The 27,764-nt window shown below is 51.3% G+C and overlaps 1 protein-coding gene and 1 long non-coding RNA gene across 2 annotated transcripts in view; one reads left to right on the top strand and one right to left on the bottom strand.

The window, feature by feature from the left end:
• Nucleotides 1-27,764, top strand: part of SMIM35 (small integral membrane protein 35) — a 50,165-nt gene that overhangs the window by 1,049 nt on the left and 21,352 nt on the right. The gene's annotated exons all lie outside the window — the stretch shown is intronic.
• LOC122199464 lies at nucleotides 4,012-6,062 on the bottom strand. Its single transcript, XR_006193516.1, has 3 exons — nucleotides 5,781-6,062; nucleotides 4,923-5,065; nucleotides 4,012-4,449 (listed from the first exon to the last, which is right to left on the bottom strand). It is a non-coding gene; the product is annotated as an uncharacterized LOC122199464 (long non-coding RNA).

The raw sequence follows: 27,764 nt of genomic DNA, 5'->3' as shown, positions 1-27,764 counted from the left end.
AAGCTGGAGGAGTCAAGGAAGGATCCTCCCCCAGAGGCTGCAGAGGGAGCCTGGCCCTGCCAGCATCTTAATTTCAGACCTCCAGCCTCCAGAACTATGTAACCCTAGGTCTCTATCGATTAAGCCACCTCATTTGTGGGCCTTTGTCACTGTCGCGCCAGGAAAGGAACACAGCGGCAGCTCCCAGGCTTGTGTCTTTTTCTTCTCTGTGTTCTTCCTCTTTCCTCTAGAGTTGCCCTGTGTCCTTGAGGATTATACACACAGAACAGCTAAGTCCTGGCAGCTCGTGTCCTCTGTGGACAGGAGTTTTGATCCTTGACCTAGATTACGTTTATTGCAGCAAATTCACTTGTCTACTCCTATTTGGCTCTGGTTTTTTTTTTGCCCCAATGTAACTTGTACCACGCCAGCTACACCAAGCGTCCTGCATCCGGGTGAGATGATGTCTGGGGGAGGGGGTAGGCAATGTGGCCATCGCGCATTGGGAGCGGGCTTTTTTTTCTCGCAGCCTGGGACTGGTGGTCTCAGGCTGGAGGCTTGGGGCTGTGCTGGCTCTTGCTCTTGGCCTTCAAGTCCAGGCTGGACCGGTACTGGCTGGCTGTTTGTCTGGGGTCCTGGGCTGGTTTCTCCTGAGGTAGGCCTGCTGGGGGGGGGTGGGGGGTGGGAGGCCCTCCTGGGCGGGGGGAGGCTCTGAGCTTGCTCACACTGCTACGTAAAGGGAAATATTGAGCAGGGAAGTGACCCCCCCTGCCCCCTCAAAAGGCACTTCCTCCACCAAAGCCATTGAGCCAGATGGTTGGAGATGTTTGAGTCCTATCCTCTGCCTGTTTCTGTCATCGCCCTGGACGGCCTTTTTTATGCTGGGACTTCTGCTGCTAGTCCTTGTGCTGAAGGTGGGCTGGGAGGGAAGGGGGGCAAGCGAGGGGCGATGGAGATGGGGTGGTGACCAGTTCGAGTCCCAGCTTAGTGACCTTGTACAACAGCCTTAAGTACTTAGGGACCCTGCGCAGCACTTCCTAGGAGGGGCTGCGTGTATCTTTATACCTGCAGCCCCAGTTTGGCATGTGCACATGAAAGGTGCTTAAATGCTGCTTGGGTAAAAGTAGCTGAAAACACAACTCCTGCTACAGGGGAGGATGATTCTGGCAGCCGCACAGGGCAGAGGAGGGAGGTGGGGAAGAATTGGTCGTAGTAGTTGAGGTGAAACATGGAGAAAGCCTCAATCACTGCTTGGTCCACAGGGCCAGGGAGGATGGAGAAAAGGAGGAGACCTGTTCTCTCTGGCTTTGCACTTCGCGTTTTGCCCTGTGCTGCCTGCAGTGGGTACCGTGGCTGCTGTCGTCCTAAGAGCCTTGCAGGCTCCGTCTTCCGGTTCCCATGATGGCTGCAGAACGGAGGTGACTGGCCTAACAGCCCACAGCCCACAGCCCATACCGGTCGGGCCGGCCTGGGACCCAAGCTGGTGCAGGATGCTGGCGCAGGACCAGAAGGGCCCCCTGGGGGAGGGGTTGGGGGTGGCTGAGGCTTCTGTGTGGCTGCCGGTGTGGATGGGGGTCCATTAACAAGTGAGTTCGTTGGGTTGACCCAGTTGGAAGCAGGAATGCTTTTAGATTGCCTTTGTCCGGGCTTTGGCAGGTCCCCCACTCCATCATTTATTGATGGTGCTGGTGCCTCTCCCTTGACTGAGTGCTTTTGGCCGCAGAGCGATGCTTGGGGGGAGAGGTTGCTTGGCTCCTTGAGGCTCCCTGGCCTCCCTGGGGTTGCAGGTGCCGCCACGGTGCCTCCAGTGCTCACTCCCTCGCCCGGGGTCCCTACTTCTCCAAGTAGGCTTCGTGTCTCGCATGGAATGCCATCAGTGAGCAGACTTCATGAGGTTCACCATGCAGACATGGTCCTGGATGTTCCCCGCACCATCTCCCTTGGCCCTCATCCTCTCCCTGCCTATTGCCCTGAACCAAAGTTCTTGAGCCTGGAAGTCTCTGGCCTGGACCATCCCTTGACCTCATTCCTGGCTCTGTGAATCTCTGATTCATCAGACATTGACTGAGAACCTACAGTGTGCTGGGCACTGGGGACACTCAGATGAAGTGCCTTCCCTGCCTCCACATCTCTTGACCAGGGTGGAGAGGTGGGTGGCGAGTGACTGGGTGGGTGGGGGTGACCTGGCCCAGACCTCGCCCTCTGATCCGCAGGAAGATGCTGTACTGAAAGAACAAACAGAGCCCGAGGTCGGGGCACTCTCCGCGGAGGAGGTAACATTTGAGTTGAGCTTATGAGGCTGAACAGGGACTTGCTAAGTGAAAGAGTCCGGGCTCTAAGGGGGAAAAGAACATTCACAGCCCAGAGAGGAGACTGTATGCGTTTGGGGAACCAGCTATTAATTCCACAAATATTTACTGAGCACCTGCTCCACGCCAGCCTCGTGCTGGGAACATAAATCCTCCATAGCCCCGATTATGAGAAATTTACAAGACATCTTCTTTGGCGGGGACCTTTACACAAAATGAGGAATTTGGACGCAGACCTTTTGTATACACTAGAAGTTCTCAAACTAGGGTTTTTGAGCCCTGGGATTATGCAAGATGATCCACTGGGAGAGGAGGAAAAAAAATCGAAGCCTCTATTTATAAGCATTTTTTTAAAAAAAGAATTGGAGCTTCTCGAATATTTACTGTACGCGTTGACCCTGGTGCCTGTACTTAGCCCCTATGCCGTGCATGTTGCCTGCGTCAGGGAGGGTGGGAGGGAAATGGAGTGAGAGGTTCCATGAAATCGACAAGGGCTCCTTGCCGTCCTCCCTCACTGTTAGCACATTGTAACATATTTACATCTGTTCCTGCAGTGGATTTATGGGTGCTCTTATCTGACTTTAACTAGCTGACCCTCACACAATGGACAAGGTCTCAACAAGTTTCCTGGAAAGACACTGGGGGCTGGAGAGAGGGTGGGTCACCCAAGCGCAAGCCAGACAGCAAGAACTTGGCAAGGCTGTTGCTCCCTCCCCCACCCCAGCCTGCTCTCAAAGGGCCCCTTGTCCTCTTTCCATCCTGAGTTAAAAGTGGTAACAATCCAATTGTAACCAGTGGAAGCCAGACCAGAAATAGTCAAAATTACCAAGGTAATTGGCAACATAGATTCAAATCTCCTGATGTCAGTAATATTCTTTCCCTAAAGGTTTGTGGTCTTTTAGATATTGCCGCGGGATGATGGCACATGTGAGTGCCCAGACACATAGATAAAAATACACCCCTTAGGGATGGATACCAGCATCTGTTTGATTAGACACAGCAGTCAAAGTAGTTTGGACATCCTGGCTCTAGGCAGTAAGGAGCCAGTGGAAGCTGTCGAAGCAGGACAACGACTTGTTTGGTTAATTTCGGAAGCCCTTCCCTGGCAGTGGTGGAATGAGAGACTGGGGAAGAGCGAGTAAGAAGGGCTTTTGCAGAAGTCCAGGTGAGCGAGGATGAGGTCCTGAACCCAGGTGAAGGGGACAGGAGAGGAGAGGGAAATTCTACACGTGAACTGGACTCAGTGACTAATAAGTTTGGAAAACACGGCAGGGGGAGGATCCAGGGTGAGCCCCGGCTCTCTGAGTGACTGTGGGCGGGTAGTGGTACCGTTGACCGAGGTGGCAGATGGCAGTGAGGGGTGAGTGTGGGGAGGGAGATAAAGAGTCTGGATTCGAGCAGGTTGAGTCAGAGATGCCCGTGAGAGCGGTGGGTGGAGCTATCCTGCTTGGTCAGGCTTCTGGGGGTCTTGGGCTGCGGGCACCCCTTGCCCAGGCAGGGCCCAGGTGAGTGAGTGCTTGAAGGAAATGCAATGAGTTCAAACGTGATGAGTTCATAAGGCAGTACTGGTGTCTCCTGTCCAGTCTCTAGCCTTCCCAGGGGCCAGACCTTTTCCATATCGTATTTCTGGGAACCACCCAAAGTGTAGGTTCCCCTTGTTTTCTTCCTCTTCTGAGCCGTCTTAGGCTGTGGGCAGGCTCCTACTCATGGGGCTTCAGGCAAAAGTAATTGGGAAAGCCTGATGAGGCTGGGTGTGCCCTTGCTCTCATCTTCTGGTGCGAAGATAAGCAAAGTGAAGGGCAGGGGAGGAGCCTGGTGGGGCAGGAGGGGGCGTGGGTGCCGAGCAGGTGCCAAGGCTGGGATAGGTGTTGGGTCACTGAGGCTCCGCGGTGGGGGGGGGGGGGGGGGCATCATTTCTGAGTCCAGTCATTTCTGAGTTGCAATTTCTGGGCTGTCCCCGGTCAGGATGTGCTTGTCTGAGGGTCCACCCGGGGCTTGACACGGAGAAGGCTAGTGGTTTTGTCGGTGACGCCTCTGAGGACGGCATGTGGAACTACCAGCTTGGCCCTCTGGTGGGATCCCGGGCTCTGTGTGTTTGGGGGGCAGGGTGTGTGACGTGGACGGGAGGCTCGTGGTTGTCTTCTTCCGTTTTAGTATTTTCCTGTGGCAGGGAAAAGAAGAGAAGAACAGATTGGGGGGGGGGGGAAGCAAGAGAATGAAGCAGAGTTAGGAATGAAGGAAGAAAAATGAAGAGGAGAGAGGAAGAGAAACAGAAAACAAGAAGGAGAGAAGAAAGGTATCTAGGAAATTCCTTCCCCGCTGAAAGAAATGGAAAGATCAGGATTGAGACGGGAAGTGAGGGCCATGGACAGGAAAACAGAAGGCGGTGAGAAGGCAGAAGCACGGAGATGTGGACGAGACAGAGGGCGAGGGGTGGGGGGGGGTGGTGCGGAGGGAGGGAGGGATGGAGAGAGGCCTGCTTGGATAAAGCACTTGGCCCCGCCTTCCTTCTGCCCCCACCATCTGCCCGGTTCTCAGTTGCAGAATCAAAGGGGCCAGAGCCCCAGCCAGCTGCCCGGTCTCTATTCCCGACCCCCCAGCCGGGCCGCGGGAAGGGGTCAGAGGCGGTGTCACCATTGCTTCTGCTGGGCAGGGGGCCCTCAGGCAGGGTCTGGAGAGGAGCCAGGCTGACCCGTGGTCCCGGCCCCTGGGAACCAAAGGGGTGTCTGCCTTCACGCAGTAGTCCTTCCTGGCTGCTTCTCTCGACTTGCTTTTCCCTGCGATGGAACAGAACCGTGAGCCCGCGTGCCGGGTGGTCACTAAGGACCTTACAGTGCAGAGCGGGAAGACTGGGTCATAATAAACCGGGGCCGAGGCAGTGCGTGGGGTGAAGCCCTTCGTAACCGTCACACCCTGTGCGTGGCAAGCGGCACACGCTTGCACCCTGGCAGCCGGGCCGTGGGCTGCAAAAGCGGTGAAGCCTCTGAATACTGAGGGCTGGTTTTCTGAAGCCAACTCATAATGGGAAGAGAAATGCCATCTCAGAGGCCTGGGGAGCAGGGGCCTACTCTGGCTTGAGTCGGTGACACACGTCTAGACAGAGAAGGTGTCGTCACAGGGGGGATCCCGGGTGCACAGGAAATAAGCTGCATGGCTCTGAACAAACCCAGGTCAGAGGACAGGGCCTGGGAGTGGGGGATGCTGGTAGGTTCCTGATGGAGAGGAACTGTGGTGGAGCCCTAGTGGGGGCTGTGGGGCCTTTTCAGAGAGAAAATTTCCCTCACACTCCCCCCCCCCACCCCCTTCCCTTGATCTGATTGTGTGTTCATTTGGTGCCCAGTTACTGATTTGGCTTCCATGGGACCCTGATGCCAGGAAGGAGGTCACCTGAGGTGGGGACTCATCCCGCTGGTCCCTGGAGTAACTATTTTAAAAAATCAATACGTTGGCATAACCGCAGCAAGAAATGCTACGTGTCGAGTGAGAACTTACCAGACTCTGCTGAACGCGTTGCGTGAATATGGCACCCGGCGTTGCCAGCGGTCTCGCCAGGCGGGCGTTCCTTCCTCCGCCTCGTAGATGGGAAGCCGGGCTCGGGTCCGGGGTTTGCGGCAAGGCTCTGGAGGCCAAGAGCCCGGTCTCTTCACCCTTCTCTTCTCGGAGGGGGTGGGGGCGATGCTGGGCTCGGAGCCCGGGCCCAAGTACAGCCTGAGTCACCCCCACTGGACGTGGGCGGTGTGCGTCTGCCCCTGAGAAGGCGGTGTGAGAAGCCCCGGGTCTGGACAAGCGGGGCTCGGGCCACGTGCTGGCACCGGCCAATGCCTCTCGGGGTTGGGGGGGGGGGCGGCATCTCTGGGAGGCTCTGCTGGCCCGGGGGCCTCCCCGCTGGACTCCCCCAAACCTGCAGCCAGGACCGCTGCATCTGCAGGACACGGGGCTGGATTTGTAGCATGGAGGTGCTCGCTCCGTCCCTCGTTCTGGGATCAGTAAGGGAAGATGAAGGGCCGGCGGGAGTGTCAGCCTAGGGATCCAAAGAATGGGGGCAGCCGAGCAGGAGGGGAGCTGATGTGAGGGCCGGTGTCTGGCTGAAAGGAGATTTGGAAGCCAGATTGGAACCAGCATTCCAGGGGACCGGGAGCTGGCAGGGAACCAGAGGAAGAGAGGGGAGAAGGGGATTTGCTAGAGGTGAAGAAAAGAGGGACCCTCTGTAGGCCCGGGGGTGGGGCTCCAGCCAGCCAATGGCAGCTGCTTTTGCCCCACCTGGGACCCAGGGGCACAGAGGACCCTAAGCTTGGGAGGGAAGTGAGGCAGCCACCTCTGGGTCTCCACCACGAATGCTTCCTGGGGCTGCCGGCAGCTGGGGAAGGGAGACTGGTGGCAGCTTTGGCTGCTGCCCAACCCTGACTCATGCCTTCCAGAGCCACCACATCTTATTTTAACATTTCCCAGGGCTGTCATCGGCACCAGGAGTTAATTGCAAGAGGGCTGTGGGGGAAGTGGGAGAGGGTGTTCGCACTCGGAGCACGGAAAGGGGCTGGGACTCCTGTTGCTGGAGGAAAGCCTCAGCCTCCCTCCGCCTCCCTGCTCTGCAGGGCGGTCAGGAGAGGAGATGTCTGGGCTCTGGGCGCAGACTCTAGGCAGGCTCCCCGGGGAGAGGCACCGGAGTGGACAGACAAGGTCCTGGCTGCGTTTGCCCCTCGTCCCACAGAGGCGGGCATGCAGACACGGCTCCCAGGCTCGGGGTGCAGAGATAAAATGCTAATCGCATTTTTCTCCACCTTCTGGGCCTGCAGGGTTTTCGCTTGCTTCATGGGGCCGGTATTCCCCTTCCGCTTTCCCTGCCAGACAGGGAGGGGGGCGGGCACTGATCATCTTACCCAGCAGGGGCTGAGCACCTCCCCCTGGGCCCCCAAATCCAGAGGCTCCCAAAGACACTTCAAGGTTTCATCTGGGCCCGAAGTGAGTGGGGCCATCCAGACTGCTTTTCCAGGCAGAGCAGCCAAGGAATAGAGCTAGAACTACATCTAGAAGGCCCGGGGACTGGGGCATCCCGATGGGCCCCGGTGCACCCAAAGGCCCATCATTTTGCTTGTCTTGGGAATGGAACTCCTATTTTTATATTTCCTTCCTTCCTTCCTTCCTTCCTTCCTTCCTTCCTTCCTTCCTTCCTTCCTTCCTTCCTATGTTTGTTTATTCTTAAGAGAGACAGAGCATGAGCTGGGGAGCAGCAGAGAGAGAGAGAGGGTGACACAGAATCTGAAGCAGGCTCCCAGCTGTCAGCACAGAGCCCGACGCGGGGCTCGAACTCACGAACCAAGAGATCATGACCTGAGCTGAAGTCGGACACTTTGCCGACGGAGCCACCCAGATGCCCCTTTTATATTTTCATCACTGGGGGCAAACGTTTGTGCAGTGCTTGGCAGCTGGCAAACTTCTTCCACAGGTTTTCTGATTTAAGCCTTAAAGCGCTCCGTGAGGTGGGCCTTCTAAGGCCACTCGTTGACGCAGATGAGGGAGGTGATGCCCCAGTACGTACCAGAGCCAGGACCCAAACCAGTCTGAGGGTTTGGCGCTGGGAGGGCCCTGCCTCTGAGATAAGGACCTGGCCCCGTGAGAGCAGCCTCACCCCAACGATGCCTGGGCCTCTGGCGACATGTCTGTTCAAATTGTAAAGTCCCTTATTTTGACCTCTCCTGCTTCCCTAGAGTTACCAGTGAAACCTCAGAAGCACAGTTCTCTGCTCTACGGACAGGGAAGTTGGGGGTGGGGGGATACTCTGAAGTCATTAGTACCTCTTCTGCAGAAGGGCGTCCACACCCCGTTTCTTCCCCAAGTCCCTAAGTCTGGGCTCATGGTCAGATTCCAGAGCCTTCTCGCCCGGAGGCAGAACACACACTGTACTACTGTCCTGGAGTCTGAGGTGGACCCAGCCCTACCCCTACCCCAGCTCTTGGCTCCCCAACTCTCTCTCTGTTTTTAAAAGTTTTATTTATTTATTTTGAGAGAGAGCAGGGGAGGGGCAGGAAGAGGGAGAGAGAGAGAGAATCCCCACTCTTGGCTCCTCAACTCTGTCCCTTTTTCCCCCCCCAAGTTTTATTTATCTATTTCTTTAGAGAGCAGGGGAGGGGCAGATGGAGGGGGAGACAGAATCCCAAGCAGGCTCCGCACTGTCAGCACAGAGTCCAACATGGGGCTCGAACCCACGAACCAAGAAATCATGCCCTGAGCTGAGATCAAGAGTCCGACGCTTAACTGACTGAGCCACCCAGGCATCCCTCCCCGACTCTCTTTCATAGACATGCCTATACCCGAGTTTCCTCAATGTGTGAGTTTTTTCACGTTCTTGCAAGTGGGTTTCTGGTTTGGTCCCTATTTCAAGCCCTTCTTCCAGGATTCTGCACTCATGCCACTTTGGTCCCTGACCCTTACCTCTCACCCACACATTGGGCACCCCTTCCTGAGGTCTGTCGTTTCTCCTTGTGCCCATGTCATGGCTGCCAGACCCTGCCCACAGGTGCCCAGGCCTGCGTCACCTCCTCCATGGGTCCCTTTCCAGCCCTGGCCCTGGGATGAACACTAAACCTGAGATTGGACTAGGAAGAGAGAGACCTGAATGGAAGGAGGGGAAGACCTAGGAAAGGGGGCAGTGGACCACCACCCTGGGGGCTACAGGGAAGCCCTGAGAGGGACCTGGCAGAAGGGAGCCCAGGAGGGTGGCCCCTCTGCTTCTGGGGCCCTCTTCTCTTGGCCTCCAGTGTAACAGCCCCCATAGCAGAGTGGCTGGCCCCCCAGGGCACAGTTGCCTTAGATAGTTTTAAAAACCATTACAACAGTTCTAACTGGGGAGAACCAGCCTCCAGCTAGGCCATAGGGTCAATAGCGTTTAATCTCCTGCCTGTGATCTTTCCGCTCTTGTGGCCAGCTGTCAAACGATCAGCTTGGATCAGCTGAAGACGGAAATGTAATTATTTATTTTGAAGCCGTTCGTGTTTAATTCCACAAAAATTGCGCCACCGAGCAGAGGTTATGGGGGATTACTGGAAAAAGGGAGATCGGAGTGACTTCGGGCCTGATTCACATCTGCCTCCCTTCCAACAGGTTGGCCCCTTGCAAGGGACCATTGGTTTTGACGGATGGCTGCGTGTGTAGGCCTTGCCTTTAAGACATAGATGCTTCAGGTCTCTGTGCCTTGAGCAGTGGGAAGTCGGGCGGGAGGCCTGAGCCCTGTGCTTCGCCAGGGTGAGTGCTCATCTCCTTTTCTGTTCTTAATCATCCTAGTGACGGCATGCCCTCAGACTGCCGGGAGGGCAAGGGAGGGGGGGAAGTTGGTGCCAAGTGGATTGACTGGAGCGTGTGTGCGTGTGTGCACCCACGTGTGTGTGTCTGAGGTTGGATGGGGAGGAGCGGGGTGGAGCGAATCAAGGTTCCATGCAACCCGGATGTGGTTGGGGAGTGATGGGGAGGCCGTTCCCTTGGATGGACAATCCAGCTGGGCAACAGCAGCTCTTTCTGGAGAGGCACGGGTGGCCCCAGGAGCTTGGTCTGCTGCTGTTTTGGAGTTCTAGGCACGGGGGGCTGGAGCCTGGCTGGTCCTGAGACCTGTGACTGGGATTTCTTGGGGGAGGTGGGGGCCGTAACCTCTCCCGGGCGCGTTCAGTTTAGAAACCCATGGGAAGGGTGTGCCGTCCGGCAGGCATTCCCAGGCCTCTGTCCTCAGGGGCCTCAGTCTGTTCTGAAGTTAGATTCTGGCCAGTTGTCCCCTGGCCTTCTGTCCCCGTCATCCAAATTTAAGTGCTAGATGCAGGCTGACCGCAGCTCTCTTCTCTCCATACTGCTCTGAGTTCCTCCTCCCCTTCCTCCTCCTCTCCATTCTGGGAGAAAGACTCTGTGTTCTCAACGTTTCTCTGAAAGACCGCTTTCCTTTCCCAAACTCAAACCTGAGGACCCTTGGCTGCTTTTTGTCCACAGCCAGTGGTTAGTCTTCCGCTCGTCGTGTTCGAGGAGGCAGGAGGGAAGACGAGGGGGCAGTATTCTTCCAGCTCACTGCTGTCACTGCTTAAACACTTCCACCTCCCAAGGCCACGTGAAATAAAACCCTTTCGCGTCTGGGACTTCGAGCCTCTGGGCAGAACCATCCGTGGCCCCTCCTGTCGTGTCTCCCAGTGCTGACCCCGTCACTCTTTCAAGGAAGAGTCTGACGTCTCTGAGTCCAGCCCCCCTCCCTGGGTGACGTGAACGGATGCTTCCTTGACTGGCACCTTAGCCGCCCCCCTCCCCAATTCTTGAGAAACCTTCACCTAGGCCTCAGCCCCACTGCCCGCCATCTTGCCCGCGGCTCGGTGTCTTCTTGGCCTGGTGAAACTCAGGCGCCAGCTGTCCGTCCTCCCGCCTTACTCTCTTGTCCTCCCGCCCTCCCACTCCCTCGTCCTCATCACGCCTGCTCCTCAGTGTCCTAAAGATCCAGCTCCCGGACCGTCCAGTCTCTCTCAACCTGGCAGCCCCTTCTTGGCTTTGCCCTCTATCCTCCCCCACCCAGCCCCCAAGGCCAGTGCCCTCAGCACACCTCTCTCCTGCCAACACCTGGCCAGCCAAATGCCAGCCCTCCACCTCCTCACGCCTGCACCTGGGATGCTGGAAAACTTCAGCCTTGGGGACGTGACCACAGCAACAGCATTGTCTCCGACCTCCCGGCTGACCTGTCCCCGCCCCCGACGATCCCTCTCCATATCCATGACCGGCACTCTCCCCATGGTGGCTCTGTCGAACTTTCAGGGCTCTCAGGTTCCCCAGCATGCTGCCCGCTCCCCCAATCCTCTCAACCAATGTTGGGACCGCACAGGGGCAGTAGCGACCTTCGGTTCCTTGCCTCTCTTCACCCTTCGCACAACCACAGACGAATCTGTGTCCAAAACCCTCTGTATCTTTCCTTCGGGTGCAGCAGAAAGTTCTTCATCCTTTCAAAGCCTTCTGAACCGCTCTCTCCAAACATTAATTAGCCATCCAGGTCTCCAGCACCCCTTTCTACGGCGTGTAGCATCATCCAGGCCTCCTCCTGTCAACTCCCTGGACTCTGTATGTCCAGCTCTGACCACTGCCAGGTGGCTTCCCTTCCCCTCACTGCTCAGCCAGGGGGAGAGAGGTCAGCCCCCTCTTCTCGTGGAAACACGTGGTCTTTCTGTGGTGCCCCGCCCTCGGGCACCCCTTCTGCCCACGTTTGCTGCCACCCACGTGGTCTGGCCTCGCTCCCTTCCTTCCTTCCGCCGGGACTGCTCCCGCCGAGGCCTGACGTCCTTGGTGTTGTGACCACTGCCAAGTGCACGATGGCCTTGCCGCGCTTCTCTGCAGAGTTTGCCTGCCGCCCCGGAGACTTTCTGCTACCGTGATTCCCGTCGCCTCCTGGTTGGATGATCTTTTCTGTCTCCTCCACCTGGTGGTTGGCATTCCTTCGGGCTCCCACTGTGGCCCTGCCTTTCTTGCTTGTATCTTCTCCCTGGGGACTTCGTCCACTTCCAAGGTTGCATCTGTCACCTGGGTGCTGCTCTCTCCCGAATTAAGTTGTCTAGTCCAGAGAATTGTCCCAAGCGATAAATCCGTATTTCCGTTGCCCGGGAGACCTCTCTTGAAGGTCCAAAGGTACCTGGAATCCAACAGGGAAGAACGAAATTGCCTTCTGCTGTGAGCGGACTGCCGTCCCCTGTTGCCCACATCAGCATCCCAGGGTTGTCCCCCCTTCCTTACTTGCATGGAGCTGATTGCCAGACTGGGCTGCCTCCCCACCTTGCCTGCCCTGGACCGGGCTCCCAGCATCTCTCTCAGCAGCAAGGCCCCTGGTGACCTGCCCTTGGCCACGACTTGACCCTCAAAGCCTCTGACCACACTAAACCTTCAGTGTCCGCCTCTCCTGCCTCTCGTTTCCTTGAGGTTAGAGCGCCTTCTTTCATCACCTCCTCTGCATGGCAGCTGATGACTTAGTCGTCCTTTCCAACTCTGCACATGTCACCTCATCCAGGAACACTTCTGTGAAACCACCCTCGAACCGGGTCTGTGCAGCCCTCAGTGCCCTTAGAGCCCCCCTGCTCACCTCTTAAAGCACCAGCTGCCCTGTAATAACCACTGTAATATCACCTCCGCCCCTCTGTCTCCCCCACCGAGGTCTGGGGCTGTCTCTCTTATTCCTGTGCATCAAAACAATGCCATATGATTATCGAGTAATCAAGGAGGACTTCCTGGGAGAGGTGATTGTTAAGTGGCATTTTGTAGGCAGCCATAAAATGGTGCGAAAAGGAGGATGTAAGTGAACTGGGTAGAGTGTGGGGGTGGGTGGGTAGTCTCAGACTCTGACTTCTTCAGGAGTAGGGAAGATAGAGAACTGACTATATTTAACTGGCGGGACGGAGGGTGGGGGACACCGGCAGAAAGCACGCCTCAGTGACTGGCATCACAGTCTGGAGAAAGCACAGGGGTTTGCTGTTGCTGGTTTCAGGTGGCAGGGCTGGGGTGGGGGGGTGGCACCGTGTGGTACAGATGGAGGGAGGCAGTTGGGATAGAGCCACTGGCGGGCTCCTTCAGAAACCAGCAGGTGGGGTGTGACTTTGCCCACCCTCCCTGGCACGACTCCCAGGTGTTTTGGAGGCGCTGGGCCTGGAGGTGCTCACTCGCAGGCTGCCGGGCCGGCCCCGGAAGCCACAGGTGGGCATGTTGGACCAGAGACACAGGAAGCAGGCACGGCCTTCCCTTTTCTTCTCTGAGCCTTCCTGAATGGATGGAGCCCACCGTCCCTGTTGGGGGAACCAGCTCCAAGGCGGACAGGGTGTTTGAGACCACGGGTGAGATGAGTCCTATTGTAGTCCCTTCCAGGCCAAGGAATTACAGACTTGAGCCTCCATGTGAGTAAGACGCAGGTAAACCCAGCGCGCTGGGTGGGGATCAGGCATCTGTGTAGATGCTGGTAGAGGAGGTGCTGGTGGCCGTTTCGGCCACAGGAGGGCGCACAGGCTCCAGGAACGGTTTCTCAGGGCTGGCCAATAAGGTGTCCAGGAGGGGTGGCTAGATGTGAGAGCATTGGCTGCAGATGGGACAGCAGGACTCAACTCTCACCTTTCAGAATCACTCTGTCATTGTCCCTAGCACGAGGGCCATTCGTGGGTTCATTGTTGTAAGAAGCATTTGCCGAGAACCTGGGGTGGAGGTGGGGCCAGCTCTGAGCCAGCAGGCTCTGGGGAGGTAGAGTCAGACAAGCCCACGTGGATATTGTGGGGGAGCAGACAGTCTGGGCAGGGAGTCTGACCGTCAAAACTGCAGTCTCCGTGTGGCGTGTCTGTGCTGTGACAGAGGGACATGCCGAGTGCAGTGGGGGCGAGTGTTGATTCTGCTTGCGACTTGGGAAAAGGCTTCCCACTGTGGGTAGTATTTGCTGTGGGTCTTGAAGAGTGAGTAGGAGTTCATCAGGCCAGAAAGTTAGGGAAAAGGCAGTCCCGGCAGGGGAATGTCGTGAGCCGGGGCCTGGAGGCAGGAACCCAAGCTGGCTAGGCAGGTGAATGTCCGCTGGGAGGAGGCTGGCTGGCAGAGGGTGTTGGCTACTGGGTTGGGGACGAGATGGGGAGGGAGTCTGGGCAGATCCAGGTTGTGTGGGGCCGGAAGCTTTAAGGTTTTGGAGGCTTCTTGGAACATGAACACCAAGCTGGGCAGAGGGGCTTGGAAGGGTGCACATAAGCAAGAGATCTGAGGCTTAAGCTTATTAGCTGCATGGAAAATCCCCCTGTGCGTGGGAGACACATCTGCGACATCTTCCCTGTTTCCTTTTAGATTTCCTGCCTGCCCTCAGCAGCTGGCTTCCCTCGGGCAGCAAAGAGTTTCTGCTTTCTGCCTCCCTTCGCGGGTGCCCCGGAGCCTCCGGCGGTGGTTCGGGACCAGATTCAGGAAACCAGAGTCCGGGGCTCTCCTGGAGGCAGGGAGGCCGCACTGCTCTGCTGGGGGAGGGGGCTGGGGATGGCTTTTCACACCCAGTCTATGCAAATAGTGGCCCACAGTTTTTCCACGGGGCGTCTGTAACTCCGTCCAGGTTAACACCTTAAATAATTCACAGGTGTGGAGCATTTTCTGTGGCCCAAGCACTTTTCACACCTCGCCGCACCCGGGTGAAGGGCAGGTAAACCGTTCCCGCCGCAGAAGGCTCATGATTGGCCCAAGGATACCTGGCGTGCTGTACCCTGGCGGGTGGACCTCATGCTCGGAGCCCTCGCTGCTTCACCCTGTTGCCTCTGGCTCGCCGTCAGCTCGACCAGATACTTAACCCCGAGATCGCTTTCCTTGGGCACCTGCACAGGGCAATGATTCACCATGGAAGTGAAACCACAAATGATGTGGCTGGCTTTGATACTCTCCTGTCTTGCTGTGTTTTGATGGTAAAGGCATACGCACAGGTAGGGTGGAGCTTGACCGCCTTTCTGACCCTGTCTGTGTCGACACGGTGGTGAGAGCACGTTCTCACCTTTACCCCCTTCCTGGGCTGATGGGAGCGCTCACACCTGGGTGACCTCTCCATCTCGGGCTGTCACCCGTGCAACAGGTCTCTGAGACTCAGCACTGATTTGCAAGATTTCCTAGGTGGCTTGAAGCCTGTATTTAATTTGGGCGTCTCAGCCAGGGCAGGGCCAGGAGAGGGGTGGCCGCTCATTCCAGCGGCTTTCGTCAAGCAAGCAGTACGAAGCATCTGCTGTGTTAGACACTGTGCGAGCCCCGTAAGGATAGAGCTGAATCAGCCGCACCTTGTCCTCGCGGCTCGCTCCGGCATCTGCCTGTTCCGGGTACGGAACTGGGCGGGGAGACGGGAACGTGGACGAGCAGCCAGCCGTGTGTCTGTGCACGAGAAGCTCACGGAGTATTTCAGGGTGTCAGCAGAGAAGAGGAAAAGGCCTGACGTCATCTTTACAAAACTGGGAAGGACAGTTTCCCTGCTTCTCGTGCCATCAGCTGTAGTGAAAAGCAGTGGCTTTGACCTGCCCTGATTCTTGGCCCCAGACACAGGCAGAGATGAGCCTCTGACCATCGTCACAAAAATGTAGAGTAGAGCCTCCTCGCTCTGTCTCTCTCCTGCTTCCCCTAATGGCAAGGATCAGAAATGGTGAAGTATGTGGAGTGCAAGTGTATTTCTGCTCCTGGACGAGTTCTTTGGCAGGGACTTAAGGAAATAGGATGGGAATGGGTCAGGGGAGGTCAGTGGAGACATTTTCTCCAAAGGCTGCACAAAGGTTTGGGAGCCTCTGGTGTGGGGTTTCGTACACATCAGGGTGAGTAGGGCTACAAGAGAGAGAAAAGGGGGGGGGGATCACCCAAGGATTCAAGTGTTTCTAGATGCTTCAAGGCCAGATGCAGAAAACCCCAAAGCCTCCGAACCTGCAACCATACAAAACAGCCCAAGTTTAGTGTGTTCTCTGCAACATGCATGACTCAGCCTGTGCTGTGGCCAGGAAGCAAGAGGCTTGGGTGATAAGGATCACCTCTGAGGCTAGAGGACCCCTGGGGTGCTCAGAATGAGTACCTGCCTCTGTGTGTGTGTCAGCTGTCTCCCCTCCTCCCTTCTCCCCCTAAACATCTGGCAGACATCAACAAGAAGAGTCAAAGAGCGAAAGCCTCCTTGCCCTTGAACTTTCCCAGAAGCTGCGGGAGCCTGGAGACAGCAGAGGTGGCTGATGGTCGGTATGAGTGGCTGAGAGCCAGTGCTCTAGCTCGCCTGGGCTGTGCATGACTTCTGGTCCACTTGAGCAGGGGCCTGGCTTTGTCTGGGCAGGGGCCTCAGCGCAGGTACCCCTGGCTGGCCCTGCAGCACCTGCTCTTTGCAGGCTTTGGAGCTTTGGGACCTCTGGGGCCACCCCATGCCTAGGATAATACCTGGGAGAAAGAAAATGCTGTGTGATTTCCCAAAGCCCTTTTGTCTTCCCTCGTATGAGTCTCTCAACAGTGCCACAAGGTATATATATATCAGTTATTAGCTCTTGATTTGACGGAAGATGAGCTTGAAGTTCCCAGTGGCTCACCCAGGATTGCACACTAGTGTGTGCTGGGGCTCCAGGGTTCCTCCCTCGGAAGGTAAGCTCTGTGCTCCTTCTGGGACTCTGAATGGACTTTACAGAGCCTCCCTAAACCCTTTGCTCCTGAGAAGCCTGGGTCCTCCAGTCCCTAGAGACCCTGATGCAGCAGAAGGTAGTGTGAACTCAGTGGGACGGGTGCCCCCAACAGCTCCTCAAACCCACCCTCCCTCCCTCCCTCCCTCCCTCCCTCCCTCCCTCAGCATCTGGTCGGGGAGATACAGTTTACGCAGAGGAAGTGTTGACGGCAATCCGGGCAGGTGGAGTTAGATCCTGCCCGGTTTTTGATCCCACCTCCCACCCATAAGCCATTTTGAGTATACGCTTGGATATTTATGTATTTATAAATTATATTTGTATTATGCTCTAGTATAAATGGCCATTAATCACACACACACAACACACACACACACACGCACACACACACACACACACACGCACACACACCCACAGGAGAAAGATGGGACAAACATGCAAGAATACAGGATTACAGCTTCCTTTGAAACGCTCCCAGAGGGCGAGGGCGGTTTACCTTCACTCTCTGTGGACTGCCCTCTCGGCCACCTCCTCCCCCCGCCAGAGCTGTTCCCTTCTCTGGCTCACCGTGGCGTCATCCCCGTTGCAGCTCATGCCGGGGCAGTGGCCACACTCCTGCCCTTGAGGTAGGGCTCTCATGTCCCGAGCCTGCTAACAGCATCAGGGAGACACTTGTCTCCTGTTGCCCCAACGGCTCCTGCTTGCAATGTCCCATGGAAAGTTGAGTGAAACGGCACTGTTGTTTTTTTTTTTTTTAAAGCTAAAATAATACTTGTTACAAAAGTAGCACGTTATGATTATTGACAAAACTGCTGTGGTTTTTACTTGTTCTTTTTTGCAGCTCTTCAGCTTGGAGGCAGGCATGAGTTGTGGGCGGAAGGAAATGTGAGGGGTGGTTTCCCCTCCCTAACCTTACCCAGGGCCTGTGGCATATTGTTCCTTGAGGACATTTTCCTTCCCAGAGGGCATCTCTCTGTCTTCTGGGCTGGCCTGGTGTTCGGCCATTACTCATAAGCTTAATCCAGAGCTGTGGTTTTCCAGCCACTTTGTCACCTGTGCCTTACCCCCAAGCCACTTGTACTGTTATTCATTTTTTTTCTTAAACCTGGCTCACTTGCAAGAATTAAATCTCTTGTTTCTTGAAACTTGTCCTAAGTCACGAACTCCACAAAATCCAGACCTGCTGTGTTAATTTCTCTTCTTAAACACATTAAGATACATGCACGACTATTAAAAACATGGCACCAGGTACCGGCATAATCCCCTCCTGATCGCCCGTGGGTGCACCCATGCTCTGGGGAAGACCGATGTGGTGGGGCGGTGGGGAAATCCTTGGCCAGGTTCCGTCTGAACCCAAGAGCCACCTCCTAGAACACCGTTGACAAGTCTTGAAACACTCAGGGATGCTGTCGCCATTCCACACGTCCCAAGACACAGACCCTGTCCAGCAAACCTTAGGCACTGAAACTGGTGCCCCGGGGTGGGGGTGGAGGGCTACAGTGATCCCCAGCTCACGGCAGTCATTTACTTAAGCTGATGTAATGGCACCTTGGCCTTGAGTCCCCTAAGGTGAGTGACCACAGCTTATACCTCAAACTGGCTGAGACTGGCTGCAGATGTATGATGCCTCCCCCTAGATGATGTTTTGGCTCTACTGGGACACCATCAAGGCTCTGTTCAGACCACAAGAGCTTCTGGGTGTCATTTGTCACAAAGGCCCTAGAATGTCAACCTTACCACCCTAGCTCAGGGCCAGGGCTCCGTCTACGTTTTCTCTGTCTCTGTCATCAGATACCCATTGGATCCCTTCTCTCAAGATCGCCACGTGAGGAAGTGGGAGCTAGCTCTCAGTAGTCTGTGTGCTCGTAACATTCGCTTATTAGAAATGGGGCTGGCTTCTAACTTTCTCATTGACTTTATCTTGCTCAGAGAAGTATTAAAACCAAGTATTCTTGGGACTAGAATCTATCAAGAAACCTAAATAGCTGTTTATCTTAAAGGCTCACTGAAAACAATACATTTACAAACCTAAACCTCTTTGTGTCCAACCTTAAGTATATTCACTATGACTTCGTCACCTTCTTCCTCTTCGGTGTGAAGTAACCAGAACGATTTTCTTTGGGAACCCCCTATGCCCTCATATAATAGACTTTGGTGGACCCATCGCGCTGTCCTTCACACCCAAATGGTGGCAGTCTGCCTATAAGAGAGTTCCCTTGGGGGCTTATTGAAAATTACTGATTCCTGGGCTCCCACTCTGCAGAGTTTGAGTAGACAGGTCTGGAATGGGTTCCAGGTAGCTCCATTCTTGGAAGGATCCTTAGGGGACTCTGAAGCATTTGGGGGCATCTGCTCTCCACTTGCCCTGGCTTGCCTAAATTTTGGAGAAAACTTGACTCAAGCCTTGAGCTGGGGTCTTTGTTACACAGGGGTGTATTGAGGCCCAGGGCTGAGTAGGCAGGGAACCAGCTGATGTCAAGATTGCATTTCTGCCTGGGCAGTTGGTTACCAGGACTAAGAAGCTGTTGAGGTTTCCTCCTCCATAAACCCTACCATTACCATAAAGGGTGATGGTTATCTTCCTGTGTGCTTTGGAAAGAGACTGTATCCATCTAATCTAAGAGTGGCATCAAATCATGTGGCGTCACTTAAAGAGCAAGGGCCCCACCACTCAGCCTTGTTGTAGGTCCTGTGAGATGGTGATCCGTCTGGAGACCATTTCTGCCTACCCTCATTCTTATATTGGAATCAAAGGCAGGCTTTTGAACAATGTCGTCAGATGGTGATTGCTGTGTGGGCTCATGTGGCTTGGTGCCTAGCTGATTTCTGTCCTGGGGGTCAAATGCAAAGATAGATCAGTGCAAAGCTGCTCACTCTAATGCTGTTCCAGATTTGACCTTCCGAAGGAAAGTAACATACTGAATATCTATTAGGTATCAGTACGTGTATGTATCTTACTACCTCCCATTCTCCCACATACCTCCTTTCAATCTCCACAATAGCCATTGGAAGTTAATATTTTTATGTCCACTTTGATACAGGCAAGGACTGAAACTTGATCTTGTTCAAAGTAACAATGTTTCACTCTGCAGATGGCCTGGTGCTCTCACGCCATAATGTCATATCACTAGAGCGAGTACTCTGGTGGCCAAGAATTAGGAAGAGCCATCTGAAATCTGTCTGCTCATTCGGGCCACTGGATCAAAAGAATGGGAGAAAGGTTAAAGTTTGAGGGGCAGTAAACGTATCATTGTGTGTTTTTTTTTTTTCTTAATTAAATTTTATGAAATTGCTGATATCTGTTCTTAACTTACAAAAATGGCAATTTTATGTGGTTCACTTAATACAAAGGCAACGTTGAAAATCTCTCTTCACTCCTACCCCTACCCCACTCCCACACAATTAGAGTGTCCTTTCTGTGTGTGCATGCGCACCAGTGTGTGTATAAATAGGATCATAATGTATCCTTTTGTGACTTGGATTGGTCTTTTAAAAATGGAATTGTCTTTTTAATTTGGCTTTAATTTGGAGTAATTGAAGTAAAAAAGAAATACAGCTGACCCTTGAACAACACAGGTTTGACCAGCCTCTGTCCTCTTATATGCAGATTTCTTTTTTTTTCTCCTGCCAAAAGCTATACTGTTTCCATTTGGTTAATGGCTTGGGCAGGGCTAGAAAGGCTGCGGGTAGAGGCTCTGGCAGAAGCCCCCACGCCAGGGGGTGCAGAAGGGCCCCTCAAAAGCCGTGAGCTCCGGAGGCTGCTAGGGGGCAGGAGGGTGAGTCTCTGGAAGAGACGCTGCGCAGCCCGGCCCCCGGAGCTCAGGCAAGTGCACCCCATCTTCCTGGCGAGGTTCACCTGCTCCTCTAGGATCCGGGTTTCCTGCAAGACCCAGAGTGTGTGTGGGCGGGGCTTGCAGATCCAGAAGGGCCTGCTTGGGGGTTTTCTCCTGGGTTGGGGCGGCTTCCACTGAGTTCAGGGTTTGGCCCTGTCAGTCTTGGGAGGCTTCTGCTCGTCCTGGAAGAGGGCACAGCCGCGATGCGGGGTTGGGATCGAGGGGCTCTCAGTGCCTTGGCGCTGGTCCTCTGCCCACTGGCGGAGGAAGTGCCCCAGCCTTCCAGAGCCACACCGTCACGGTGGAAATAGAAGCTGGGAGGGAGGGAGGGTAGGAGGCCCGCAGATGCAGGTAGACTGGGGCTGACCATGGCTGGCACTTGGGTGGAATAATTCTGCAAATCTGGGAGCTCTTGTAGCTGGTGCAGATAAGGGACAAAGCTCAAAAGCTGGTGTTGGCTGGTCCCGGAGGCAGGGGGCAGTGAAGGTGGTCGGGAAGGTAGCTCCTATGGAGGAGGTTGGTGGGTGGTTGGAGGCTGGAAGAAGGGATGTCCCTGGATGGGTTCCGTCCAAATACTGTTGCAGCAAGAGACAGACCTGAGGGACCTAGGGTCACACTGTCTGTATAGATTTGTTTGCTTGTTTTTTGCCGCACCGTGCTGCAAACGTATTTTCCTTATGGTTTTCTTAACATATTTTTTTCTAAGCCGAGCTTATTGTAGGAATACAATCTATACGTGTTATATACAACGTGTGCATATATATGTATATACATATGTACGTATATAACACATGTACAAAACACGTGTTAATTATGTTATCGGTAAAGCTTCTGGTCAGCTATAGGCTATTAAGTTTTGGGGGGAGTCAAAAATGATACTTTGCACCCCTAGCCCTGAGGTTGTTCAAGGGTCGGGTGTAAATTTTAGGGTTCACAGTTCAGAATGAGTTTAAACAGATGGAGAGAAAAGAGCTGAAGTTTGCATCATTTTATAGCATTGTTTGATAACAGGAACAATGAAAACAAGTGGGGGGCACTCTGGGTTCCAACTGCGAAGTGTAGGCTCCATAAAACTTGATGTATGGGGGGGCGCCTGGGTGGCTCAGTCGGTTGAGCGGCCGACTTCGGCTCAGGTCACGATCTCACGGTCCGTGAGTTCAAGCCCCGCGTCGGGCTCTGTGCTGACAGCTCGGAGCCTGGATCCTGTTTCGGATTCTGTGTCTCCCTCTCTCTGACCCTCCCCCGTTCATGCTCTGTCACTCTCTGTCTCAAAAATAAATAAACGTTAAAAAAAAAATTAAAAAAAAAACACAAAACTTGATGTATGGGGAAGCAAAGGGAACCAGATTTACCAAAAGTCCACGGAGGTCTAAACATCTCGTTTTCTATTGCCAAAGCTGTACCCTGGCTGCCCTTTGTGGCTGCTTTCACCGTTAATCCGAGTACTGAAGCCTGGGTCTTGCCACTAGGGTTCATTATACCGAAATTTTGAATTTTAACTCTTCGGTCTGATTTTGTTTGATGCGGTTGCTAATTTTACTGTTTGTTTTTAAGCCCCTGGCCACAGGAAGCTAAAACCTAGAGAGACCCAACTACCTGTTAGAGCTTCCCACTAATTGATCAAATTGGAATTTTTTTTTTTTTTTTTTTGGTCAAAATAAATTGGTAACTGGGAGTTGGAGGAGAATCTGGAGGGAAAATCATGGTGTAGGTGGGTGGGCTAACCATTTGCAAACTTGGGTGGCTTTGGGTCGATTCATCTGCGTGGTTTAGGGAGCACTGTGTTGCATAAAGAGTCATAGCTGCGTCTCCCCAATCCTGGCGGATTTCCCAGTGACCGGGACGCCTCTTCGTAGAACATGAACAGGTGGGACCCTAACTGTAACGATTTTGGCACCTCAGCCTCTTGCGTGGGCTCGAAATGTTACGTGCCTGCACGATACCTGGATCATACAAAATCCATGTTAGTGCGTTTCTTCGAGTTTAAGGATTTAGGGACCTCTTCTTTCCAGCTGCGAGAGGGCATAATTAGAGATAAATGTAAGCTGGCATTTCATTTTTTAAAAACAGCTTTATTTAGATGTAATTTACATAATATACAAGTCGCTGTTTTGGAGTGTGTAACTCGGTGATGTTTAGTGTATTCACACGTATCTGCCACTATAGTCACAGTCGATTTTAGAACGTTTTCATCACTTCAAAAGACCCCCCCCCCCACCAAATCCCATATCCTTTATCTATAAACCCCCTTACCTTCCCGTCCCTCCCACCTCGTACCCCTAAGCAACCAATGACTGGTTTCTGCCTCAGTGGATTTCCCTATTCAAGACTTCTATATGAATGGAACTGTATAATATGGACTTTGGTGACTGCCTCCTTTCCCTTGGTCCAGCCAAGTAGTTTATCATGTATCAGTACTTTATTCCTTTTTATGGCCAAATAGTACTCCATTGTATGGATATAACACATTATGTTTTTCCGTGTGTCGTTGATGAACATTTGGGTTGTTAATGTCTTTCAGCTATTAGAAACAGGGCTGCTGTCACCATTCATGTACCTATTTTTGTGTGGGTATGTTATGTTTTCATTTTGGGCTTCTGCCTGGGAGTGGGGTTGCCGGGTTGTGGTAACTCTGCTTTGAAGGACTGCCAGACTCTTTTCCAAAGAGGCTGCACCATGTTATTTCTGTCAGCATTGCCTGAGCTTTCTAATTTCTCCACGAATTCACCAACACTAACCTGACTCTGTGATTCTAGGGGATGTGAATCGGTATCTCTCTGTGATTTTGAGGAGCATTTCCCCAGTGGCTAATGATGTTGAGAAAATCTTTTCTTGTGCTTATTGGCCCTGAGTATATCTTCATTATAGAAATATTTATTCAGATAGTTTGCTTATTGTTATATTGATTTGTTTGCCTTTTTATAGTTGAGTTGTAAGAGTTCTTTTTTTTTTTTTAACGCTGATTCATTTTTGAGAGAGAGAACATGAGCAGGGGAGGGGTGGGGGGGGGGGGACAGAAGATCCGAAGAGGGCTCTGTGCTGACAGCAGCAAGCCTGATGCGTGGCCCAAACTCACTAACCGTGAGATCATGACCTGAGCCGAAGTCAGACACTCCACCAACTGAACCACCCAGGCGCCCCTGAGTTGTAAGAGTACTTTATATGTTTTGGATACAAATCCCTTATCAGATAGATGATTTGCACATAATTTCTCCCAATTTGTGGGTAGTCTCACTTTATTGGTGGTGTCCTTTGAAGCACAAAAGTTTTTCATTTTCATGAGGTCCAATTTTTTTCTTTCATAGCTCATGAAATGCTCACTCACACTTTGGGTGTCTTATTTAAGAATCCTTAACCAAATCCAGGGTTGTATTTACCTCTTCATTTTGGTCTAAAAATTGTGTAGTTTTAGCTCTGTTAGGTCTTTGACCCATTTTTGAGTTAATTTTTGTATGTGGTGTGAGGTAAGGGTCCAACTGTGTTCTTTTGCATGTGGCTATCCAGTTGTCCCAGCACAACTTGTTGAAAAGAGTTCTTTTCCCATTAAATCGTCTTGGCATCTCTGTAAAAAATGAGTTGATTATGGTTGCATGGATTTATTTCTGGATTCTCAGCTATATTCCATTGATCTATATATTTATCATTGTGCAAGGCTGCATTGCTTTATAGTAAGTTTTGAGATCAGAAAGTATGGATCTTATTTTTTCTTCTTTTTTCAGGACTGTTTTAGCTATTTTGGGTCCCTTGTAATTCCGTGTGAATATTAAAATCCACTTGTCAATTTCTACAAAGAGGTCATCTGGAATTCTGATAGTGTGTGTTGAATCTGTAGGTTAGTTTGGGGAGTATTGCCATGACATGCCATTAACAATGAATTAAATCTTCTCCTTGAACGTGAGATGTTTCCCATCTGTTTAGATTTTCTTTTTTTTTCAACAGTGGTTTGGAATATTCAGAGTTTGGTTTTACACTACTTTTAATTAAGTTTATCCAAAGCGCATTATTCTTTTTGATGCTATTGTGAATGATGGGTTTTGTAATTTTGTTTTTGTTTTTAAATTTTAATGTTTGTTTATTTTTTGAGAGAGAGAGCTGTGGGGAGGAGCAGAGAGAGAGGGAGACACAGAATCGGAATCAGGCTCCAGGCCCCGAGCTGTCAGCACAGAGCCTGACGCAGGGCTGGAACCCACCAACCATGAGATCGTGACCTGAGCTGAAGTTGGATGCTTAACTGACTGAGCCGCCTAGGCACCCCTGTAATTTTGTTTTTGCACTTTTCATTTCAAGTGTATAAAAATACAACAGTTTTATTTATTGATCTTGTATCCTGCAGCTTTGCCGAGCTTGTTTCTTCTAATAATTTTTTAGTGGATTCCGTAGGATTTTTTCATATGTAAGATGATGTCATCTGTGAACAGAGATAGTTTCGTTTCTTCCTTTCCAATCTGGATACCTTATATTTCTTTTCTTTAAATTATTTTTTTAACGTTTATTTATTTTTGAGAGAGAGAGACGGAGCATGAACAGAGGAGGGGCAGAGAGAGAGGGAGACACAGAATCGGAAGCAGGCTCCAGGCTCTGAGCTGTCAGCACAGAGCCCGATGCGGGGCTCGAACTCATGAACCACGAGATGATGACCTAAGCTGAAGTTGGATGCTCAACCGACTGAGCCACCCAGCCACCCCGAGGATGCTTTATATTTCTTTTCCTTGCCTTTCCTGCCCTGGCTAGTACCTCCAGTACAGTGTTGAATAGAAGTGGTAAGAATGGGCATCTTTGTGTTGTTCCTGATCTTGGGAGGAAAGCATTCGTTGTTTTTACCATTAAATCTCATATTAGCTGTGGGTTTCTCATAAAGGGTTTTTTCAAGTTGAGGAAGTTCCCATTTATTCCTAGTTTGTTGAGTGCTTTTATCATGAAATGGTGTTGGATTTTGTCAAATGCTTTTTCTGCATCTATTAGATAATCATGTAATTAAAAATTCTACTGACATTATGTGTTATATTAATTTATTTTCAGATATTGAACCAACTTTGCATTCATGGGATAAATTCCACTTGGATGTGGCATATAATCTTTTTTATATGTTGCCAGATTCAGTTTACTCGTATTTTGTTGAGGATTTTTGTGTCTATGTTTATAAGGAATATTTGTCTGTAATTTTCTTGTGATATCTTTGTCTGGTTTTGGTATTAGGGTAATACTGGCTTTAAAAAATGAGTTGAGGGGCACCTGGGTGACTCAGTTAAGCGTCTGACTTAGCTCAGGTCGTGATCTTGCAGTTGGTGGGTTCGGGCCCCACGTCTGGCTTTGTGTTGACAGCTCAGAGCCTGGAGCCTGCTTTGGATTTTGTGTCTCTCTCTCTGCTCCTCCCCCACTAACGTTCTGTCTCTTTCTCAAAAATAAATAAACATTGAAAAAATTTAAAAAATGAGTTGGGAGTATTCCCTTCCCTTCTGTTTTTGGGGCAGAGTTGGTAAAGAACGGTTATTAACTCTGAAGCGAAGATATTTGGGCTTGTCCCTTTGTTCATTTCTGATTTTAGTCATTTGCGTTTAGTAATTGAGTAATTTTTTTTTCTTGGTTAATCTAGCTAAAGGTTTATCAATTTTGTTGGACTTTTCAAAGAACCAACTTCTGGTTTCCTTTACAATGTCTATTTTTCTGTTTTCTGTTTCAAGAATTTCCTCCCTCCTGCTTGATCTAGGTTTAGTTTGTCCTTCATTTCCACTGTCTTAAAGTGGAAGATTAAGCTATTAATTTGAGATCTTTCTTCTTTCTTAAAGTATGCATTTACAACTGCAAAATTCCCTCTAATCACTGATTCCGCTGCACCCCATAAGTTTTGGTATGTTGTGTCTTTATTTTCATAAATAATTGTTCCATCCAGTATTGAAAGTAGGACGTTGACGTGTCCAACTATTACTGTTTAGTGGTCCATTTCTCCCTTCATTTCTTCCGGTTTTTTACTTTATGTATCTTGGTGCTCTGTTATAATTATTATACCTTCCTGATAGATTGACCCTTGGATCATTACGCAATGTCCCTCTTTATCTCTAGTAATGTTTTTAAGTCTGTTTTATCTGATATGAGTATAGCTACTTCAGCTTTCTTTTAGTTGCTCTTGGTACGATCTTTTTCCATCCTTCTGTATTCCACTATTTGTTTTCTTTAAATCGAAATGCTATCTCCTGTAGACAACATTCAGTTGAACCATGTTGTATTTTTAAGCCAGTCTGACAATTTCTGCCTTTTTCTTTGATTGTTTCATCCACTCCTCTTTAATGCTGTTATTGAGACAGTTGGATTTATGTCAGCCCTTTCACTTTTTGCTTTCTGTGTGGTTTGTGTCTCTTTGCTTGTCTAGTCCTCCTTTACTGCTTCCTTTTGCACGAAATGGATATTTTCTAATGTAGCGTTTTAGTTTCTTTAATGTTTTTTCACGATTTAAAATTCTTTTTAATGTTTATTTTTGATAGAGGCGCGAGTGACGAAGGGGCAGAGAGAACGGGAGACACAGAATCCCAAGCAGGCTCCAGGCTCTGAGCTGTCAGCGCAGTGCCTGACATGGGGCTTGAACTCATGAGCTGTAAGATGACCCCAGCCGAAGTCAGATGCTTACCTGAGCCACCCAGGCGCCCCTGTTTTTCCAGTTTTTTAAAGTAGTTGCTCTAGGGTTGGCCATACACAGTTTAGCTCACCAGAATCAGTTTCAGATTTACACTAGCTTAATGGTAGTGACCTAGTACATTTCTACATACTACATAGAAATATTATTTCTATATAGCTGTATTCCATTTTCCCCACTTTTGTGTATTATTGTTATACCCATCACATCTATTACCGTTACAAACCCAAGTATATGTTGTCATGTTACTTTACGAATTGCAGTCATCTCCTTAGCCCAATATAGCTTTGCTCCCACCCATCTCCTTTGTGTTGTGATTGACAAATATCACATTTCTGTATGTTATAGGCCCAACATGTTAACTCCTACAGTTGCTTTTCAATTAGTTAAAAGAAGGAAGGACAGAAATGTGCACTAATACTTTAAACATAATTACCTTTATTCGTGCATAATTACCTTTGTTTTCTTTGTGTGGAGTCACATTATCATGTAGGATCATTTCCTTGCAGCCTGAAGAACATCTTTTAATAGTTCTTGTAAGGTGGGTTTGCTAATGACAGATTGTCTTAGCTTTTGTTTATCCGGGAAAATCCTTACTTGGCTTTCATTTTTGAAAGATAGATTTACCAAATATAGGATTCTTGGCTGATGCTTTTTTTGCTTTGAACAATTTGAATATTGTTATTTCACTGCTTCTGGCCTTCATTGCTTCTACTGAGAAGCTAGCCGCTAATCTTTTTGGGAGTCCTTTGCAGGTGACGAGTCATTTTTCTCTTGATGCTTTCAAGATTTTCTCCTTGTTTTTGACTTACAGCCTTTTTTTTTTTTTTATTCATAGCATATTTGTGGATCACTTGGTGTTTATCATATTGGGGTTTATTGAGTTTCTTGG

Source organism: Panthera leo, chromosome D1 (genome assembly GCF_018350215.1).
Source record: "Panthera leo isolate Ple1 chromosome D1, P.leo_Ple1_pat1.1, whole genome shotgun sequence".
In the NCBI taxonomy this organism is placed as follows: Eukaryota; Metazoa; Chordata; class Mammalia; order Carnivora; family Felidae; genus Panthera; species Panthera leo.
The sequence above is the reverse complement of the archived record's forward strand: the minus strand, read 5'-3'. Positions and strand labels throughout refer to the sequence as shown.